The sequence below is a fragment of the Monodon monoceros genome, unplaced genomic scaffold, assembly GCF_005190385.1.
Source record: "Monodon monoceros isolate NGI ecotype Baffin Bay Population unplaced genomic scaffold, NGI_Narwhal_1 Super_Scaffold_2, whole genome shotgun sequence".
In the NCBI taxonomy this organism is placed as follows: Eukaryota; Metazoa; Chordata; class Mammalia; order Artiodactyla; family Monodontidae; genus Monodon; species Monodon monoceros.
The window spans coordinates 30,435,312-30,456,184 of NW_021703776.1; the positions used below are offsets into that span (position 1 = coordinate 30,435,312).

The window sequence follows — 20,873 nt, forward strand, 5'->3', positions numbered from 1 at the left end:
AATTGCTTTCTGTCTTCTTGCAGAAAGGAAACAAATATACGAATATAAATAGACAGCCTTCAGTCTCTCCCACTCAATCCATCCTATGTACGGTCTTGATTTAGCATTAGTAAAATGTTACGATGTAATTCCCCTGGTCTCAACCCTGAGTGTATGTTAGGTTCACTTGGGAAGCTTGTGAAATAAACCCTATATCCATCCCCCAATTTTCTGATTTATTTGACGTGGGTATGCTTTTGGCATTTATATTTTTGAAAGTCATCCCAAGTAAGTCTAAGGAACAGACAGGAAGCTACTGGCAAGCAGACAGAACCTGAACATTTGAGTTTGCTTTTAAGGCACTCTATTATCCATCTCCAACCTAGCTTGGCAGGGTCTGGCCAGCTCATATGGCTCCCCATGTCCTCTGTACATTGCTTATACTTCCCCTCTTCTGTTTCTTTCTTTCTTTCTTTTTTTTTTTTGTGGTACGCAGGCCTCTCACTGCTGTGGCCTCTCCCATTGCGGAGCACAGGCTCCAGACTCGCAGGCTCAGCGGCCATGGCTCACGGGCCCAGCCGCCCCGCAGCATGTGGGATCTTCCTGGACCAGGGCACGAGCCCGTGTCCCCTGCATCAGCAGGCAGACTCTCAACCAGTGCGCCACCAGGGAAGCCCCCCTCTTCTGTTTCTTTTCCAGGCATACCAAGAGTTTCCTTCTCACATGTTTTTTTTTGGATTCAAATTTCTGCCCATTTTTCAAGACTTGGCTCAATTTTTACCTCTCCCATGATGCCTTCCCTGACCGTCCTTGACTGGAGGGCTTGCTCTCTCTTCTGAACTCACACAGCAGTTATTGCCTAGAAAATCATCTGAACAATGAATCAATCATGTACTGCTTTGTGTTATCTCTTCTATTGTTGTGATAAATGATTAAACTTTGCTTTACTTTTCACCTGTTACCCAGGGACCCATACTGTGAGCTTCTGGCGTGCTTTTGTATCCTTGACAAGCTAAGTGCCCTGTATAGTGCAGAAAGTCAATAAGTATTTGCCCCTTTCTCCCATTTCCGAAGGTGTAGTTTGGCCCTTCATGTCTGCTGGGGTCTTGCCCTGGTCCTAGTGGACCTTCTTGCCAACAGAATCTCTGGCTCTTTAAATCAGGCCAACACATCAGTGGCCCACATGGCTAATTGTCAGTAAAACTGATTGTGTGTATACTCCTCTGCTCACACTTGCTCTCTCCCTGTTTTATGATCAGCTGACCTTTTGGCTTTCTTTCCCTCTCTGACCCCTCACTCTCCTACTCCCTATTCTGTCAGGACTTGATGGCAGAATTCAGTTTCTTGGGTTTTGACTGCTTGCATTTTTTGAAATGTTAGAGTACAACACACTCTCTGGATCTTCCTGTTTCTATTCCTTCAGGTAAACACTTCCCCTGGCCAGGCTCTGGCCCAGCTGACCTAAGTTATCCTGCAATCCTCCACCAGTACCCTGGTCTGATCTGTCAAGATTCTCATCAAACAGAACAGGCACTCTCTACACTGTCTTTAAGATTGTCCACATGATTAAAAGCTTCTATGAGTCCCTCATTGCCTGTAGAATAACATCTAAACCTGAGCTGTCCAATATGGGAGCTATTAAAATTCAAATAAAAAATTGAGTTCCTCCACTATGCCATATTTCAAGCGCTGGATAGCCACTTGTGGCTAGTGGCTATCATATTGGACAACGCAAATACAGAACATTTTCATCCTTGAAGAAAGCGCTGTTGGACAGTGCTCATCTACATACCTTAGTGTAGTTCATATGGCCTTTATAATCTCATCTCAGTGTTTTGCTCTAGCTTAATTTTTGGCTGCAACATACCTTTCAGCCCCACCAACTTTCTCAGTGTTCCGCAGCCAATCAGTGCCCTTTCACACTTCACGCCTTTGAACTTGCTGTTGCCGCTTCCTGAAATGCCCTTTGACTTCCTTCTCTGGCAAACTCCCATCTACATTTTAAGATCGAACTCAAATATCACCTTCCTTGTGAAGTTCCCTGACTCTCCTAAACACAATAATTTCTTCTTCTGTGTTCCTCTGGCTCATTGAACCTAGTTCTGTTGCCCTTATCACCATATTTTGTTATTATTTACTTATAAATCGGTCTATGCTCTTGGATGGGGGATCCTGATTGTTCTATAGATCTACCCTAATGATTACCTGAAGTTGTTTGCTTGATTCCCTTTCAATATCAAGTAATATATTTCGTTACTTTTTGCTTGTTATTTATGTGTGTGCTATGTTTGAAAAGATCTTGGGGCTTTAGGAGAAGTCCTTCCCCTTTCTTATAAAACTAAAGTGGCTTCCTGTCTTCCAGGTTGAAGGTTCATTTTTCTTCTAATCAGTTCTGATTGGACTTGCGAGGGATGTGGTAGGAGGAATCAACAAGGTCGAAACAGAGGAACTATATGTAGGAAATAGTTCAGATGTGCTCAGGTTCCAGTCGTTACATAAAATATTTAGTGTGTATTTGGGAGAAGAGTAGGGAGGGAAGATGAAGAAAAACAAAACAAAACGAAACAGCTCATGGAACGGATATTGTGGAATTGTTTGACTTTTTCCCGACTAAGGCCAAAAGCAATGATATAAGGTGAGAAGAGTTTTTATTACCATTTTGCAAAACGTACATTTTTTTCTCCCCTCCGAGGATTTGATAAAATTTTGATAAATTCTGGTGACTTACTGGGAAGTAAATCCTCCTGACCAAGAAATTAAGATATCAATTAGTTTCTCTTCTGTGATTACGGTTAACAGCATTCCGTAAAGGCTTATTTTCTTCTGGGAGGGCTGTAAATCCTAATGGCTGAGTCCAACAGACCTTCTCTGATCACTATCGCCTAGCTGTTGCCGCAATCTTAACAGTCAATCATCTCCCCTTGGGTGCCCCGACCACGCCTATTGCTCAGACCTCGCCCACCAAGTAGCCCGCCCTCCCACCTCATGGCTCCGCCCCAGGCCTAGCAAAGGAAGATTCTCACTGGTGGAGAAGTTGCTCTGGTCCCGCCCAGCGGGCGGCGATAGGCCGAGCTGGCGTGGGGCGGTGGCGGTTGGCTGCCTGGGGACGGGTCCCTGGTGTTGCCCGTCAGGGTAGCTGGCGGCAGTGGCGGCTCTCGGGGGTGGGTTGTCAGTCAGTGAGCGGAGGGGGAAGATGGCTCGCGGGGACCCGTTCTGCTAGGAAGAAGGTGGGCAGGTGGTGCTACTTACTCGGGAGAAAGCAGAGCAGCCGCCGTCGCTGTCGCTGCGAGCCAGACAAGTCGAGATTCTGGAGGTGGAGCTTGGAGAGCCGCTCTGGTGAGTCCGGCCGAGCGAACCGCGCCGGGCCCCCAGGGCGGCCGGCGACCGATAACTTTTTTGTCAGGGAGGAGCCGGGGCGAGGCGGCGGCGGGGAGGGCACCGGGACTTTGTCCCCGGAGCGGCGGCTTCGTTGGAGGTAACGGCTCCCGCGCGAGGCGCCGCGGTTGGGCGCGAGACGGTGCTGGGCGCCTGGGGCGTCCGGAGGTCTGAGGAGCGGGACCGGATGGTGGGCTGCGGCCGGCGGCTTCTCGCCCAGAAGTTGGGCGCAGCCCGCCTGCTGCCTGGGCGGCGGCGGCAGCTTTGTGCGCGCGGACTCGGGTCTTTCTCCTTCCCCGGCCAGGAGCCCTCCGACCTCCGGGCGTGACCAGGGTGTAGCCGCCTCTGCCCGACCCGCCGCCCCTCGGCGCGGTTGGCCTGGGGTGGGACCCCGCCACCCCCGCCGCGACTGATGCTCCGGCCTGACCTCTCCTACCCCTCCCAACCCTCCTACTCCGGCTTGCCACTTCAGCGAGGCTGCCGCTATCCGTTCAGTCTAATGGCCAAAACGGTCACTGTCGCCCCCCTCGTCTTTGAAAGCTGCATTCGCCTCGGTTCCCCCCCCCCCCCCCCCCCAGGTCGGACAGATTCACAAAGCAGCCACGATTCTTTCCTTGGTTATTTACACCGGAGATCTCTTCTTCAGCCCTTGCCCTCTTCTTACTAAGAGTTAGCCCTCTCCTTAGGATGATTCTGACATACTCGAGAATCGTCAGGGTTTTGTCTGAAAATTGTTGCATTGAAAGACCCGTCGAAGTTTGCACGCTTTGGCAAAACTGGGTATCCGCCCTTCGGTGTGCACATGTGTGCGTTTTACCCTCAGAGTTTAGACAGTCCTGATAATTTTTAATTTTGCCCTGGTACTTTCGTACTCTGCAGAATCGGTTCTCTGATAAATACACTATCACACGCCTGGCAGCCGCTCGGCTCTTCAGGTAGGGAGAGATTATTCCGCTGCCAGCTTCTACTTATCTCAGAGACGTACTACCGGCAGTCGGGCCAGGCTGTCCTTTGGCAAATTATTTGTCCTTTGGGTCACCCAGTAGTTTGGGGGGCAGGTGTGACACCTCTTTGGTTCGTGTATCATTTTACAGTTTGAAATTTTCAGCTTTTAAAATCTTATCTGCATAAAGTCATAAATATTGGTCTAACCTTGAGTCAATGTGATAGTCCTGGGAGGCTTGTTTTCCATAAGAATATTCTCCTAACATCCATAGATCATCGCTCCGCCGCCGGCCCCCAATTTCTAAGCATTTTTTTCTTTAGGTTAATACATTTTAAGTCCAAAGCACCATATTTTTGAAGTGCAGGCAAGAAAGGAAGAAAAAAATCTGTAGGATATGCTTGGTTGGTCAATAGTAGCTTCAAAGTCAGTCAGTTATTCTAATAATTCATTTCAACAAAGTGGCAAGGGAGAAAATCATCACCTGTTTTAGAAAATAAACTCTGGATTTGGTGTATTTATCCTTTTTTGATTTACTATAGTTATAAGCATAGAGGGATTATAAACCCTCTTAGTTATCAGCATTAACAGGATATGGATAGCCAGATGAGGCATTGGCTAGGTCAGTGTGTTATCCCTGCTATGCTTCCTTTCTTTGTTGTATTCCTATTTTATGAAATCTGCTCTTGGTTGCATTTTTAGAGTGGTGTTGTTTTGACAGTCAGAGTTTAAATATATCTCGTAGTCAACTATTTTACTCAGGATCCTGTTGCCTGATATTTATTTTATAATGAATATTAAGAACTCTTTAAAAAATGTTAGTATCAAGACCATTTTGGGGGGTATCAAGTTTACATTTTGTAAATAATGGAAATTATGTCAAACATAAAATTTGCACTATCCCAGGCTGAATAGGTGCTAGGGATACAGAAATGAATATCATAACTCTTGTCATCAAGGAATTTACTGTGTAATATACAAGACAGATAAGTAAAGTAACAATACCCTCTGTTAAGTGTGAATAGAGATATGCCTAGTATAGTAAGGGAACAGAGTAGGAGATGGCTAACTCAGCTTGGATGTATATAAAGTCGGGGGCACACAGTAGAGTTTTAAAGTGTGACATAATTTTGCCAAGTGCAGGATGTAAGTGAATAACTTTCCAAGAAGAGAATATAAATATAGTCAGTGAGAAAGCAAGGAGGCATGAGAAACCCTGGTAGTTTAGAGAAGTCATTGTCAGTGACAATTACAAAGTCAGCAACGTTGATGTAACTTGAATGCAGGGTTGAGATGGGGAAATGGTGGAAGATGAGAACAGCGAGAGTGGTAGAGGGCCAGACCAGGGCCTTGTATCCTTGGCTAAGCGGGTTGCATTGAAAGTGATGGGTAAGAAACCGCTTAATGGATCTGTGTTTTGGATCCTCACTCTGGCAGAGTGAGGTAGAATTTGATAGATGCTGTCACCTCGGGAAAGAAAGGAGGAGGAATCAAGACTGAGGATTTGATTTGGTTCCATTGATTGGAAATGAGGAACACATAGATGGAGGGAAGATGATAAATTCTATTTTGGATAATTTTGAATTTGAGAAAGCTGTGGAATGTTCAGGTGAAGCTGTAGATAGATGTTTGGATCTAGGATGTGAAACTTGTAAAGGAAATCAGGAATAGAGGGAAGAGTGGAGGTTGAATTGAAGAAGCTGCGTTGACTTGGGTATGTTGGAATGACTCAGATTGGGAGTCTTTAGCATAATGAAAGCAGCAGTCAGTGAACAGACAAATAAAAAGCAGATAGGTGGAAGCGTAGTGAGAAAGAGAAGAGTAGTAGAAAGGTAGGAAGAACGTCAAGAGGGATGCCAAGGGAGGAGAAATTTTCAAATAGAGAGGGAATGGGTCAACAATTTCAAATTCTTTAAAGAGGGGTCAAATAAGGAGAGACTTCAGGGAACAGTAAATTTGTCAGGAGTCCATAGGTGACTTTGACAAGTACAGATTTAGCTGAGTGGTGGTTCAGAAGCTAGTCTTCAGAAGATTGAGAAAGAATGGATGATGATAAAGTAGACATGCTTGCCTGAGGCATTTTAAAAAACTGAGGAAGGGAGAGAATGACAGCTATAAAGCAGTGGTTCTCAATCTTACCTACACATTTACAATCTTCTGGGGGAGCTTTTAAGAATCCCGATTTCAAGGGGGAACTCTTGTACCAATTTGGGGAGTGGGACAGGACCCAGACATCCGTATTTATTTCAATAGCTTTATTGAAGTATAATTGGCAAATAATAAACTACACATAGTTAAAGTGTGCAGTTCAGTGTTTAACATGTGTTTATACTCATTAAACCATCACCACAATCAAAATCACCTCCAAAAGTTTCCTAGTGCCCCTTTGTAATCTCTCTCTCTCATCCCCTGAAACCACTGATACACTTTTTGTTACTATAGATTAGTTGCATAGATATTTTAAAGCTCCCTAGGTAATTCTATAGCCATAGTTGAAACTGCTGCGGAGGGATATGGGTTGAAGAGATATTATGCTTGATTTTTTATATGCGTAAGGAAAGTGAGAAGAGATTAGGAAAGATATCTGTTGGAACTAAGTCCCTGAGGAGATAGAAGTCGATGGAATTTAGAGCTTTGACTGGTAAGAAAGGAAGACAGTTCTGGAAGCAACATCTCTAACAAAGAATATGATATTAAAGATAGTATTTTTTGTTGTTGTTGTTATCAGCATCAAAGTTGTCATCACGTAATATCAAGATTAGTTCTCTGAAGTACTCAAAAACAATTAGCATCTTAATATTATGAAAATGAATGCCCCTCAGAAAAACCCCTTAAATGCAGCCTGAGACCCCTGGCACCACCATGTAATGCTTTGTCATTTTTTTGGAGGGGAGCAGATGGAATTAACAGTTTGACTATTGCTTATTGTTAAGAGCCAAGTACTACTAGAATCTTTTTGGCCCTCTCAGAGTTAGGCTGCATATCTGCACTGTGGAAAGAGAACGTTTAACATTTACAAATCTCCTGTTTAAAGTATTTTTGTTCAGAAGAAATCTTGCTTGCTTGCCCTTTGGACATATGCCTTTTAAATACATTGGAGAAGAAAATCCTTCTTCTGCGTCCCAAATGAGACAGAGAAGAGTTGTGATTAGAAGTTGTCAAAGGCCCACACTTTGGGACTTCCCTGGTGGCACAGTGGGTAAGACTCCACACTCGCAATGCAGGGGGCCCGGGTTTGATCCCTGGACAGGGAACTAGATCCCACATGCATGCCGCAACTCAGAGTTCTCATGCCACAACTAAGGAGCCCACGTGCTGCAACTAAGGAGCTGGTGAGCCTCAGCTAAGGAGCCCACCTGCCACAACTAAGACCTGGTGCAACCAAATAAATAAATATTAAAAAAAAAAAAAAAAAGGCCCACACTTTGTATCCTGAGAAAGGTAATTCTACCCCCCATCCTACCCCACTCCCCCATTCCACTTTTTCTTTTTCTTTTTTTTTAAATTTCTGGCTCAGGTTTTGGATGTAGGCAAAAGCTGAGCCCCACTGGTTCTGAGGTCCAGGGTTTGTTCTTCACTCTTGTTTCTTACCTTTGGCAGGGGGCTGAAAGCAAATGGTTAATATCTAAATATTATTTGACATTGCACTTGAGCATAAATAAAGGTGGGGTGAAAAATTTTGTCTGATTGTTTCCTAGAGTTCTGAAAATTTCTTTCATTGTGATTAAAGTATAAAAGTATGATCAGACCTAGAGAGGGTAGGCATCCCTAGTTTTGGTGCAGCCTAAAAGAGTTGGACTATCAATGTTAACATGATTTTGGATACTATTGTTACTGTATTCAAAGCAATATTGTAAACATTCTGTATTTTCTTAATTACTAATGTAATACATAATAATTGTAGGACATTTGGAAAATTTAGGAAAGCATAAATGATAAATAACATAATACCTTCACCCATTGATAATCATTATTAATACTTTGGTGAATATCCTTATAGGTCCTTTTTAATGGGATTTACTGTTTGTTTTTTTTTTTAACAAAAAACGCCCCCATGTTGTAAATACTCTTTTTCTGTTGTTGTTGTTCATGCTGTTCTGTTTCTAGCTTACTTTTACATAATTGAATGAATACTTACCCGAGTCAATAAAACATTATTTTTTTACAACATAGCATCATTTTAAATGTGTGGCTAATATTCCAGCATATGGATTTACCATTATTTATTTAACCAGCATTTCAATTGTTAAAAATTTAAACTCTTTCCACTAATTTTGAATGAATCATGTAGCAGTTAGCTTCTTGATGGATTAATCATTGCCCATATCTTTATTTACTTAAGACAAATTCTGAAATCAAAAGGTATCATATTTTAATTATTTTTGTTATTAATAGACTGCCTTCCAGAAAGTTTTAATTAATATTCATTTTTGTTAATTGTGCTTGAGAATGCCAGCAACCTCTCCATATTAAAAATCTGCCATTTTGATATGAAGAGTTGTATCTTCTATAAATTTTTTTGTTTCATTGGTTATTAGTTATTTAAAATATTTGTATTTTTTGTGAATTATCTATTACTGTACTTTGTTTATTATGATATAAAGATAGGATATGGAGACTTTTAAAAACTGAGTTATGAGAGCTCTTTGTGTATAAAACTATTAGACGTTGGTCAAATTACAATGAAAATAATTTCTCCAGTTTGTCATTTGCATCCTAATTTTGTTTTTGGTGTGAATTTTTTCTTTTTAAACAGATTTTTAACATTTAGTGTAGTTAAATCTGTCAAATTTTTCTTTTATGGCATCTGCCTGCTTAGGAAAGCCTTCTTGCATTCCCAAATTATATAAGTAATTACCTCTATTTCCTTATATTACTTTCAGAGTTTTAAAAAACATTTACATCTTTAATCTATTTGGAATGTATTTTGAGGTAGAGTGGCAAGTCAATTATTTTAATACTATTTACTGAATAATTATCTTTCCCCAGAGGTTTTAAATGCTGTCTTTTTAATATACCAATTCATGATTTTTTTCTAGGTTTTCTATCCTGCTTCATTGGGCTATATTTTTTGCTCCAGTAACTCCAAACAGTTCTAATTATTAATAACTTTTTAATGTATCTTACTATAAGGTTGTGTGAATTCCTATTATCTTTTTCAAAACATTTTCAGCATTTCTCATATATTTTTTTCAGATTGCCTCTAATTCAATTTATTAAGACCCTGAAAGAACCCAATTGGAATTTCTAAACTAATTTTTTAGAGATAGCTGTGATATCTTTACAATATTTTCATCATTTCTTCAAGTCATCTTTTATGACTCAGTGTTTTGTAGTTTTCATGTGGTTCTGCCTATTTTTAAAGTTGATTTTTGGTATTTTAAAGCTTGTTGCTATTGTGAGTGGAGTAGTTTTTCAATGTATTTTAAAGAGGATTGCATCTTTCTCGTGGAACATAGAAAAGTTGGTGACTTGTGTATACTGTTTTCTAACTGGTTATTTTACAAAATTCTTAATTCTAATAGTTTTTATTGGATTTTGTAATAAGGCAGTTATAGACTTTGTAAATGATGATAATTTTGTTTTCTTGCCAATATTTAACCCTTTCTTTTTAAAAAAATTACACTGATCAGAATGTCTAGAAGACTGTTAAATTATAGTAGTGAATAGTGAGCATCTTTGGCTCATTTCTCATTTGAATGACTGCCTTTACGGTTTCACAGTTGTGTATTCTTTTTGACAATTTTTTTTAGTATGTTAAGGAAATAGTCTTCTATTCCCCTTTTTTGGAGTTGAGGTTAAATTGGAAAAATATATTAAATTTGATCACATACTCTCATAATGTATATTGAGATAATTATATGGTTTTTCTTCTTTTACCTATTGGTTGATGAATTATATTAGAAGATTTCCTAGTGGATTTCACCAATTTTGTCTCTTTGGAATAAAGGCAACTCGATAGTAGCATACCTCTTTAAAGCTACATTTGGTTGCTCTGTAAGATCTCTAGTGTTCTTTTTGTATTACCTTTTTGAGGTTTTGGTTTCTGAATATGCTAGCTTTGTAAAATAGAGAGAGAGAGAGAGAGAGAGAGAGAGAGAGAGAGAGAAGTGTTCCATCTTTTTATAAGCTCTGGCAATCTCTTCTTTGATGGTCTGAAATAGTTTAGCTATAAAAATGTCTAGGTCTTTTTGGATTAAATACAACTTGTTGAGATTTTAATACCTGCTACTTTCTAAGTACTTTGCATAATTAATTTCATTTAACTGTGCACAGCTTTGCAAGTTAAGTATTATTATCCTTATTCTACAGATAAAGAAACTGAGACTCAGAGAGATTAAGATACTTGTTCAAGAGCAACAGCTAGTTAGTGGTAGAGAGAGTTTAAACTCAATTCCTATCTGATGCCATGATTCATGATTTTTAATCAGTACCCTAATTTTTTCCTAATCAGGACTCTTTCCTTATTTTCTCTTACTGAGAAGTAAACTTAATTATTTTATTTGAGTGTCTTATTAAGTGTTTTCCTCTTTGTCCAATTAATTTCAGTTTTTGGTAACCCTATCTTAATTATTACTGGTTTGTTCTGTTTTGCAATCGTATCTTCAGCTGTTTTAACAAATACAGCCCAGTATGGTTATGACAGAAGATACTGGAATGGGAATGGGATGATATTTATTTAATGCACTTTATATAATTCATGTTTTAATTTGTCAGGTGTTCAAGATCAACTTGCATTCCTGAATCCTGTTTTACCTTGTAAGGAATGTTAAGCGCAACACATCAAGGAGCTTTGGAAATAGTACTTTTCCATTCTAGTTTAAACATTTGTCACTGTTGAAGCTTGCATCAGGGTAGCCTTTTAGTAGTAAATGTTAAATGATATTTGTTTGGTGTGTGCTTTCTGGAACAAAGAGTCTTTTGATTAGAGGATGAACATTAGTTGCTTTCTCATATAAATGCATAAGCATTCATTCAGTTATTTGCACTAGACCTAGTGAAAACATTATATGTGAGCTCTTAAACTGTGCAATGAAAATTATTTGAGGTTTCAGGTATTGGAAGATATACATTCCTCTTCTGTAGAGGAACTTACAGGCTTGGAAATTAAAGAGAATAATGTAAGCCTTAAAAGTGCTTAAGTTGGGCAAGCAATTGTAAACTCTGTTTCTATCTTTTTGAGCTCCTCTGTGTTTTTTCCCCCTTTAGATGTAAGTAACATTTAATTAATTCAATTAGGGTATTGGTTCTAATCAACATACACAGACTGTACTCCCCACCTCCACTGATGGGGGGCAGAAGAAGCTGCCAGTCTGACCTGGCACATAACATGCTCTTTGGATCTAAATGTCAAAGTTCCTGTTGATTTGTTAATCCATAGATATTATTGTGGTGGACGGAGTGACCACATAGTCCTCAAAGCAGTGCACACTTTAGTAGTTGAGAAGAGGGAGAGACTGTTTTGGGAAATTATGAAACTTTGAGTGGGTCTGGATAAAGGAATGTAGAGGAAGGTGGAAGTATTTTAGAAATGGGTGGGGGGAGATGCATCAACTAAGTATGAAAGGTAGAAATGTGCAAATCGAATAGACTGTTAGAGAAGTATGGAAAATCAGAAGAATGGGTTACATGGGTGATAGAAGCAAAATATTGAAGTCAGTGAAGTCTTCTCAGTAGAATTTCAGCAAGGAAGATGCTTGTGGCAAGGTTAAAGAGAAGGAATGAGTATTGAGAGAGAACCAATAGAATTGTCATTTTTGAGGTCATGGAGAGTATATGATGAGAACCAAATGTATACTGTAAAGGGGGTTAAGGAATAAATTGGTGGTGAAATAATTGGAGGCAGTGGCAGTAGATAAGGCTACTAAATCAGAAAGCTAATCAGTGAAGAATAAATAAGGATGAAAGTAACTGGAGGGCATTAGAAGCTAATGAAGCTTCTCTCCCTGTTCTATCCCTCCCCCACCCCTCCCCACAGATCCTGAAAAGCATTTTGTCCAACTGAATGAAGTGCAAATTGTCCAATTGAAAATATTTTGTTAGTGATAATTTGAACTATCATTGAGCATCTGTGGTGTGGCAGTGCTTTAGTTGTATTATTATTATTATTTTTTTTTTTTGCGGTACGCGGGCCTCTCACTGTTGTGGCCCCTCCCGCTGCGGAGCACAGGCTCCGGACGCGCAGGCCCAGCGGCCATGGCTCACGGGTCCAGCCGCTCCGCAGCATGTGGGATCCTCCCGGACCGGGGCACGAACACGTGTCCCCTGCATCGGTAGGCGGGCTCTCAACCACTGCGCCACCAGGGAAGCCCTAGTTGTATTATTTTTAATCCCTAGAACATTCCTGTAATACAGATGTTATGACCTACTTTTCACAGTGGACGAAACTGAGAAAGTTTAAGTAATTTGCTGGAAAGTGGGCATGGTTTTTTTTGACTCTTCATTATGCCATGCTTCTTCTTCTGTTTATTGAGCTGTGTTAAAACACTTGGGAACATTGTAAAGCAACTATATTCCTATAAAATTAATTTAAAAAAAACACTTGGGGAAGGAGTGGTTGTAAAAGGAGTATAAGGTATGATTCCTCTCCTTATAGAAAGGAGTGGAAGAGAAATTTTAGTTATGTTTGCTGTAATTTGTGTTAACTATATTTTCTATTTAAAATGTTTTATAAAAGGATTCCTTTCAATAAGCTCCTCTACCATATGTATAATACTTAAATTTTAAAAATTTTATCTAGAGATGAAATGTTCTTTTTATCCATGATAATGATTGGTTGAGGGGAAAGGAAGTACAATCCAAGAAAGATGATGTCAAGAAAAGTCAGGATATGGGAACTCCCTGGCATTCCAGAGGTTAAGACTCAACTCTGTCACTGCCGAGGGTGCAGGTTCAAGTCTCTGGTCGGGGAACGAAGATCCCACAAGTTGTGCGGCGCAGCCAAAGGGAGAAAGAAAAAAAAAAAAGGCAGTGCATGAATTGTTCTTTTCACTGTGAGAGCTACAAGTATGGTATACAATTTTCGGTAGCACCTCAGAAAGTTTAGCTTCTTCATGGAAATCATACTGAGCTTGTCACAAGATGATAATCAGGGCAGATATTTTTCATGACACCAGATTATAAAGCTTCAGAGTTTATTGTAGTATAATGTGATTTATTGAATTTGGATTCCATCAGTCAGGAATAGGTTATTGGTGACAGAGTCCACACAGATGTTTAATTTTCTGTTATAAACCCTTTCTTTGGAAGGAATGCATAACTGAAAAGAAATACTTAAACTACTTTAGGGATTAAACATCCTCACAGGACTTTCAAGTACTTTGAGAGGAACCAACATAGAAATTTTTGCTGTACTAATTTTAGTTTCACATTCAGCTGCAAAGCAACATCTAAGTTATATTTTGCTATACTAGTATAAGACTTAATATTATTAAAAACTTTATTTAGAGGATTTCTCTGGTGGCACAGTGGTTAAGAATCCACCTGCCAATGCAGGGGACACAGGTTCGATCCCTGGTCCGGGAAGATCCCACATGCTGTGGAGCAACTAAGCCCATGCACCACAACTACTGAGCCTGAGCTCTAGAGCCTGTAAGCCACAACTACTGAAGCCTGCGCGCCTAGAGCCTGTGCTCCACAGCAAGAGAAGCCACCACAATGAGAAGCCCAAGCACCGCAACGAAGAGTAGCCCCTGTTTGCCACAACTAGAGAAAGCCTGCGCGCAGCAACGAAGACCCAACGCAACCAAAAAAAACAAAACAAAACTTTATTTAAAAAATAATTTTATAATTCAGCCTCTGCTAAAACAAATTGACTGTGACCCCAGTTAGTATGAATCAACATGATCATACTGGGACCTCCCTGGTGGCGCAGTGGTTAAGAATCTGCCTGCCAGGGCTTCCCTGGTGGCACAGTGGTTGAGAGTCCACCTGCCGATGCAGGGGACGTGGGTTCGATTCCTGGTCTGGGAAGATTCCCACATGCCGCGGAGCAACTAAGGCCATGCGCCACAGCTACTGAACCTGCTCTCTACAGCCCGTGAGCTACAACTACTGAGCCCATGTGCTGCAATTACTGAAGCCCGCACGCCTAGAGTCCTTGCTGCACAGCAAGAGAAGCCACCATAATGAGAAACCTGCGCACCGCAACAGAGAGTAGCCCCTGCTCTCCGCAAGCCCACGCGCAGCAACAAAGACCCAGTGCAGCCAAAAATAAATAAATAAAAAAACAAAACAAAACAAAAAACATGATCATATGGAACTATTTATTTCATCTTTGGTTACTATAATTTTTTAAACCAAGAAAAACAACTGTGTTAATAAGATCCACTGAGTTTCTGATTGAGACAAACCAAATAGAATTTTGTAGTGTAGTTAAGATTTGTTGCTTTTGTTATTATGGCTCTTTTATTATTATGTTGCTTTTATTATTATGGCTGTATTATTTTGGCTCTATTACATTACCACCATTAACTGTTTACTTGCATTTTTTCATTGTACCCTCCCTTTGTCTGCACATTTTCTAATTGAACATCTGAACTTCTGTTGGCAGATGTCATTAATGGTTGAGCATCTCATTCCAAATTTTGAAAGGGCAGTGACTCACCCTAAGACATCAACCCAACCCATGAATCACTTGGAATTTGGTTCTCCTAACATTTCTCTCTTCTTTCGTCTCCAACATTAGAGAAGGGAAAACTGCCGCTTAAGAATGCAAAAAACTTTAAAGGAATTAAAATAGAGCTGTGCTTTAAAAAGTGTATTTCTATATGCTATAATTTTGGGGAAAGAGAGAGGAAAGAGAGTTGAATGATAGCAAAATGATTGCAAGATAATATTTACATTGGACTTTCTTCAACATTCCTCCTCATTTTCCTCATAGCATTTGTTTTTATTTGCTTATACCCTGATTTGCCTTGATTTGTTTCAAAAGGGATTAAAGGACACTCACTTCTGCTGTGTTTTAGGTTTACTTGTTTCCCCTAATAGACTGTGAATCCCTCAAGTCAGCGACTATGTCATACTCATTTTTGTAAATCTATCACCTAGGACATAGAAGACATTTAATAGTTCATAAATAAATGGATGATATTTAAGCACCTCTAGTACAAGAGAAGAGAGGTTAATCGCTGCAATCCTAGTTAATTGCATGCAGCTTTGATGGCGTTCATGGACTGAGTTGTGTCTGTTCCGCCACCCCGTTCCTAATCCCCAGTACCTCAGAATGTAACCATATTTGGAGATAGGGTCTTTATAGAGGTACAGATTAAGTTAAAATGAAGTAATTAGGGTAGCTTCTAATCCACCGTGACTGGTGTCCTTTCAAGAAGAGGAAATTTGGATATGACTTTACAGATGGAAGATAATGTGAAGGCACAAGGAGAAGATGGCTGCAAACCAATGAGAAAGGCCTGGAACAGAACCTTTCCTTAACGGCTCTCAGCAGGAATCAACCCTGCTGACACCTTGATTATTAGACTTCTAACCTCTGGAACTGTGAGAAAATAATGTCTATTGTTTAAGCCACCCATTCTGTGGTACTCTGTTACAGCAACCCTAATAAACTAATACAGCTGACTTGTATGCTTGGCTGTAGCAAAATTTGATACCCTTAATTTGCCTATCTCCAAGGAACAATTTGCTACACTCTATGTCAAAACCTTAGAACTTTTTACTCTTCCCCCAGGCAAGACATGGGAAAGAGACATTTGTGTGGCTTAAGGGAGAAAGTAATAACTATACATCTCAAATAAATAAATAAAAATAAACAATAACTGTCTCCTTTCACCTTCCTACCCATACAGTCAATGGCAAGCAGCTAGCTCATTCTCTAGTTCAACTGAATTTGTTTGGCTTGGCACGGAGGAAGTGTTTATGAGTTATTTGTGTTTAAGTGTTCAAGAGCTGCCACGAAACCTGGTTGCTTTTCCAAAGTATGGAGATGGAAGAGGAAGACTGAATAAAATAGTTATTGTGACGTTAATTTGAACTAACTGCTTGCGCATAATCTCAGCGACATTACTTTGCCTGTGTTATAATCAACAGGGCAGAGCACTGTGTCTTTTATAGTGTTTTGAGACACTTAGTTGAAAGAGAAGATTTTGGACGTGTACAAAACAAGAACACTTGCTCTATCATCATTTGGAAGTAGTTTACCAGAGTACTGAGAATAGGGTAAACTAAATTAACTAGCAAACTGAATAAAGCTCTCAGTCCTAGAGTTAAAAAAAAAATTGTTTGCCATAAAGCAAAACAAAACAAACAACAAAACCCTCCAATTTATGGGCAAGTAAGAATTTTAACCTAATTTTGGCATTTAAGCTTCAGTCACATCCACACAGTCTAGAGCACCCTTGTTAACAGCCTATAGTTACTGTGGTAAATACCAGTGATACACTTTCTCATCCCCTTTCTTTTCCTTCATTCCAGTTGTTGAGAAAAATACTGAAACCAAGAATTTTCTCAAAGTCACTTGCTAACATGTGGCAGAGCTGGGTCTCATTGTAAATTGAAGACTTTTGCTCTGTTACCCTACCATGTTTTACTATGGCCCTGTAGTTCTCAACCTGGCTGCCAAACAGAATCACCCATGTAATTTATTTTCCCCTACCAATTTATTTTGAGATGAAAATATTCTAGTTTTCTGTTTAGAATGAAAATATTAAGAAGGAAAGAATAAAAGTAAATTATTCATGAAACAGTATGCTATAAACTTTGAACTGTTGTGTGCTGGGGTAGGGATTGTTGATAGCATGAAGAGTGATTGAGAATGGGGACTCTAGAGTGGGGCTGCTTGGATTCTAAATCTAACCCACTTACTTGCTAGTGTGTGACATTGGACAAGTTATTTCTTTAAGCTTCAGCTTCCTTTTTTTTGTGAAATGGAGATTATATTAATTTACCATTTAGGAAGTCTGTGAGGATTAAATGAAAATTCCCATAAAGCACTTAACAAAGTGCCAGACACATAAGTGCTTGAGAAATGTTAATCGTTATAACAATATCATCCCTGGACGTCTATTGTTGACACATTTGACTCACACTGTTTTCTAGACTGTATTCCCAGTGATGCCAGTTGTGTCTGGACCATAAAGGATCTAATGGGCAAATACACTTGGGAAAATATTTCATTCTAAATAGCTTTCTTGGAGACTCATTAACACAGATATAGCATATTAAAAGGCTCTGACGACACGGGTTCGTGCCCCGGTCCGGGAAGATCCCAAATGCCGCAGAGCGGCTGGGCCGTGAGCCATGGCCGCCGAGCCTGCGCGTCCGGAGCCTGTGCTCCTCAACGGGAGAGGCCACAACAGTGAGAGGCCCGCGTGTCGCAAAAAAAAAAAAAAAAAAAAAAAGCTCTGACGAGTCCTTTGATTAAAAAGAAAGAAAACTCTAACTTTCTTGAATAGTTAAATTTTAATAGGGAAAGCCTTTTCTTCTTTGGTACAACTGTTAATATCTTTTAGAACGATTTGTTTTTGTTTGTTTGGTTTTTTTTTTTTTTTTTGGCTGTGTTGGGTCTTCGTTGCTGCGCGCAGCTTTCTCTAGTTGCGGCGAGCGGGGGCTACTCATCATTGAGGTGCGTGGGCTTCTCATTGTGGTGCCTTTTGTTGCAGAGCATGGGCTCTAGGTGCACGGGCTTCAGTAGTTGTGGTGCACGGGCTTCAGTAGTTGTGGTGCATGGGCTTAGTGGCTCCACTGCATGTGGGATCTTCCTGGACCAGGGATCGAACCTGTGTCCCCTGCATTGGCAGGTGGATTCTTAACCACTGCACCACCAGGGAAGTCGTAGAACAGTTCTAACAATAGTTTAGGAAGCACTGCCTAAACTATTTATACTGTGTTTACCTGGTTTAGTGAATTAATAAGGATAGTGATCTTTTTATTTTCCCCAGTTATTTGTACTCTACAATAACAATATGATGGATAGTTGGAAGGAGCTAGGAGTTTGGGATTCTAGTAGAATTTCTGTAACTACCTAGGAGAGTGATCTTGTATTTAGCCTGTATATGTGCCTTTTAAAAGTAACAAAATAAATGAGGAAAATGACTGTAAACAGCTGGTTATATGAAAGATTTGTCATTGAAATAACTTGCCTGTTAGATTTGACTTTTTTTCAGCCTTAGTACCAACTGTCATACAACCAGCCTTGCAAATAAGTTATAGGAATAGGAGCTATGTTCCTGATCAAGTCCCTGATATCAAATTCATTATAGAAATAGTCACTAACAAAACTACAGAAGCTTTGAGAAATCTGGTTAAAAATAATTCCTTGACAAGTTCAAATTCTGTATATGGTTAAGAAGTTGAGGTTTGGGTTTCTTTTTTTTTTAAACATACTTAATTTAGATTACTTTGTCACATTCTGATGTTTGTAGCCTAACTTAAATAAAAAATAATAAAATCTATCCTCAAATAGAGATCATTTTTAACATACAGAAATCTGTTGCATTTCTTTACACTAACAATGAAATATCAGAAAGGGAAAGTTAAAAAAAAATTCATTTTAAAATTGCACAAAAAACCCCCCAAAAACTTAGGAATAAACCTGACCAAGGAGGTGAAAGATTTATATGATGAGAACTATAAAACATTGATAAGGGAAATTGAAGATGATTCAAAGAAATGAAAAGCTTTCCCATGCTCTTGGATTGGAAGAATTAATATTGTTAAAATGGCCATACTATACAAAGAAAACTACAGATTTAATATGATCTCTATCAAATTAACCATGACATTTTTCACAAAACTAGAACAAATATCCTAAAATTGATATAGAACCATAAAATGCCAAAGCAATCCTGAGGAAAGAAAACAAAGATGAAGGCATAACCCTTCCAGATTTCAGACAATACTACAAATCTATAGTAATCAAAACAGCGTGGTATTGGCACAAAAACAGACATATGGATTAATGAAATAGAATAGAGAGCCTGGAAATAAACCCACACACCTGTGGTCAATTAATCTTCAACAAAGTAGGCAAGGATAAACAATGGAGAAAAGACAGTCTTTTCAGCAAGTGGTTTTGGGAAAGCTGGATAGCCACATGTCAATCAATAAAGTTAGAACACACCGTCACACCATACACAAAAATAAACTCAAAATGGCTTAGAGACTTAAATATAAGACACAACACCATAAAACTCCTAGAAGAGAACATAGGCAAAATATTCTCTGACATAAATTGTAGCAGTGTTTTCTTAGGTCAGTCTCCCAAGGCAATAGAAATAAAAGCAAAAACAAACAAATGGGACCTAATCAAACTTATAAGCTTTTGCACAGCAAAGGAAACCATACACAAAATGAAAAGACAACCTACGGACTCGGAGAAAATATTTGCAAATGATGCGACTGACAAGGGCTTAATTTCCAAAATATACAGACAGTTCATACAACTCAACAACAAAAAAACAAGTCCAATCAAAAAATGGGCAGAAGACCTAAGTAGACATTTCTCCAAAGAAGACATACGGATGGCCAATAAGCACATGAAAAGATGTTCAGCTTCGCTAATTATTAGAGAAATGCAAATCAAAACTACAATGAGGTATCACATCACACCAGTCAGAATGGCCATCGTTAAAAAGTCTGCAAGTAATAAATGCTGGAGAGGGTGTGGGGAAAAGGAAACCTTCCTACACTGTTGGTGGGAATGTAAATGGGTGTAGTCACTATGGAAAATAGTATGGAGGTTCCTCAAAAAACTAAGAATTGCCATATGATCCAGCAGTCCCACTCCTGGTCATGTATTCGGAGAAAACTCTAATTCAAAAAGATACATGCACCCCATTGTTCATAGCAGCACTATACTTACAATAGCCAAGACATGGAAGCAAGCTAAATGTCCATCGACAGAGGAATAGATAAAGAAGATGTGGTACATACATACAATGGAATACTACTCAGCCATAAAAAAGAATGAAATAATGCCATTTGCAGAAACATGGATGGACCTAGAGATTATCATACTAAGTGAAGTAAGTCAGAAAGAGACAGATACCATTATGATATCACTTATATGTGGAACCAAATGATACAAATGAACTTATTTACAAAACAGAAACAGACTCACAGACATAGGAAACAAACTTATGGTTACCAAATGGGAAAGGGGGTAGGGGAGGGATGAATTAGGAGTTTGGGATTAGTAGGTGCAAACTACTATATATAAAATAGATAAACAACAAGGTCAAGATCCTACTGTATAGCACATGGAGCTATAGTCAATATCCTGTGATAAACTGTAATGGAAAAGAATATGAAAAAGCATATATATATATAAAACTGAATATATGTATAAAACAATATATATATATATATAACTGAATCACTTTGCTGTATACCAGAAACTAACACAACCTTGTAAATTAACTGTACTTCAATTAAAAAAAAAACCACACCCCTCTAAAAAAAATAGAGATCATTTGTCAAATAGCATTTCCCTAAACCAGTACTAGTAATGATACCTTATATTCATTTATTCATTTATCATTCTGTAATTGAGTGTTTTCACATGCTTTATTTTCTTTATTTTTCTGTTATGTGTGGTAGGTAGGGCAGCTATTAATTTTTG

General features: G+C 39.3%; 1 protein-coding gene across 9 annotated transcripts in view; it reads left to right on the forward strand.

Moving 5' to 3' along the window:
* Positions 1-3,114: 3,114 nt before the first annotated feature.
* Positions 3,115-20,873, forward strand: part of FAM126A (family with sequence similarity 126 member A) — a 149,138-nt gene continuing 131,379 nt past the window's right edge. For 7 of the 9 annotated variants that reach the window (XR_003795086.1, XR_003795087.1, XR_003795090.1 and 4 more), the window contains exon 1: positions 3,115-3,315. The gene's annotated coding sequence lies outside the window, so the exon portion shown is untranslated. The remainder of the gene's footprint in view (positions 3,316-20,873) is intronic. The other 2 variants (XM_029232898.1, XM_029232899.1) reach the window with 1 other exon arrangement.